This window comes from Salmo trutta, chromosome 9 (assembly GCF_901001165.1).
Source record: "Salmo trutta chromosome 9, fSalTru1.1, whole genome shotgun sequence".
NCBI classification, from domain to species: Eukaryota; Metazoa; Chordata; class Actinopteri; order Salmoniformes; family Salmonidae; genus Salmo; species Salmo trutta.
The window spans coordinates 16,123,985-16,126,147 of record NC_042965.1 but is presented as its reverse complement, the minus strand read 5'-3'; the positions used below and the strand labels follow the sequence as shown (position 1 = coordinate 16,126,147).

The following is a 2,163-nucleotide window of genomic DNA, read 5'->3' as shown; positions in this document are numbered from 1 at the left end:
GTCCCAGGGACTGCAGGCAAGGATGAAATCAATAGCGAAAAAATTGCTGCAGGCTCACACATTTTTATCTGGCTTTGAACGAGTCAGCTTTAATTTTGCTTTGATCTCAATTTGCTGCTTTTGGGATGGCTTTGGCTGCAAACAGGCTTTTCCTATAAAAGGCTCTCTAAAACCCAAATGTATATTTTGCTTGTGTGAGTGTCCCCAACTGATGAACAAGGAAAGGAACACATCACAGAGGTGTATAGAGGTACACGTTTATCAGTCACAAACAGCTCTGTTGTGGACAGATTGTAAAGAATTAGCTGAATTCTATCTATGGGAGGATTTACGAGCAAGCAGAGCTAAAGTAAGACAATGTTAGCGAGGGGCTGGTATAAAGAGATCCTCAATGTTGGTGAAATAAGGTGGCTCCTTGCTATTGTGAAATAACAGGTTGACATGCAGCACAGCTGACCTTGTTCTCACTGCTCTACACATCATTAGAGCAGTGGGATGAATGGGGGAGTGATATTATGAAATCACCTAAGGTCGGTTTAAAGATGGCTGCCCTTCCCTGCCCCGTTTCTACACCAGTGCTTTCATAAGGGGTAGTTGTTTGGGAATTTGTTTCTCTTTTTTGGAAGAGAGACAAAAGGGTAAGATAAAGGTCTAACCCGAGAAAAGGCCAGTGCCTTGCTGGGGAGAAAGGGAATGGTCTAATCTAATTTGGTTGGAGCAGGATGTGTGTGTGTGTGTGTGTGTGTGTGTGTGTGTGTGTGTGTGTGTGTGTGTGTGTGTGTGTGTGTGTGTGTGTGTGTGTGTGTGTGTGTGTGTGTGTGTGGGGGGGGGGGGGTGTGTGTGCACATACATGCCTGTGTATGTGCGCGTGGCTGTGCCGCACAGTGTGAGGGGACTGTGGGAATGGTACAGGAGGGCTGTGGCTCTGAATGGAACCTCCAGAGCCAGAAGCAGTGGGGAGTCTCCCCAAATGCGTTGATTCCAGGCTGGCCACTCAAAGAGGGATTAGAAAAGAGGCCTTCCTGATTAGCAATTCACACTCAAGGGCCCCATAAGGACCCTGGCTAATATTTCCATCAATTATCTTCTCCAATGGGAGCCTTAAGTTGTTTACTCTGTTTTTAACCATTTTCCTCCATGTTCGTTGCTCCATCAAAACTGTTAACCTCTCTGGGTCCATACTTGCAAACATAAGCAACCATTTCAATTTAAAACAGGTTCTCCGGCACAGAAATATGTATTAGCCATTTAAAATTGTACATTTAATTTCACGTGACAGAATGCAAAATTGTAACTGGTCCCATCAGATAACATGACAAACATTAGACCTATGCTAACCTCACCACTGATTATATCCTGGCTAGGGTTGCAAAGCGATGGTATTTTACATTACATTTACATTTAAGTCATTTAGCAGACGCTCTTATCCAGAGCGACTTACAAATTGGAAAATATACACTCCTTTGAGCCGGATTTGAACCAGCGACCTAAGGATTGCTGCAATTTTCACCTACAGTCCTCCGCTCTACCAACTGAGCTATCAAAGGTCATGTTATCTGATGGGACCAGCTACAATTTTGCGTTCTGTCACGTGATTTTATGTAATCTATCTAGTGGCCCTTTTGGGTACTTCAGAGTATCACAAACATCCTAATTATAAACCATCAATTTAGGGAATACCATTGGTCAGGGGTGTGAAACTCTTTCCACGGGGGGCCGAGTGTCTACGGGTTTTGTTTTTTACTTTCAACTAAGACTTAGACAACCAGGTGAGGAGAGTTCCTTACTAATTAGTGACCTTAATTCATCAATCACAAGTAAAAACCCGCTAACACTCGGCCCTCCGTGGAATGAGTTTGACACGTGCCATTGGTGTTTAATATGAGGGTTTCAGCATGAAATATAAATGTTTCCTTTTACAAACTTTTATTTATTTTACTGTCAATACGTATTTGTTGTGAATGTTTTGGTGTCAAAATGGTGGCAGTTGTGAAAAAAGTAAACAGTTGGAAGAGTTGCAGTGTTAATTGAAAATATTGCCATTGTTGATTAGATACTTTTTTTCATTATTTGGCTATTTTCTCTTGAACCATTTAGTCTTTATTACTAGAAATGCATGGACAATATGGACACAGATCTAACAAATACTATGTACTAAAATGT

General features: G+C 41.9%; 1 non-coding gene across 1 annotated transcript; it reads right to left on the bottom strand.

The window, feature by feature from the left end:
* Positions 1-1,459: 1,459 nt before the first annotated feature.
* trnay-gua (transfer RNA tyrosine (anticodon GUA)) lies at positions 1,460-1,547 on the bottom strand. The gene is given in 2 exon segments: positions 1,460-1,495; positions 1,511-1,547. It is a non-coding gene; the product is annotated as a tRNA-Tyr (tRNA).
* Positions 1,548-2,163: the final 616 nt, after the last annotated feature.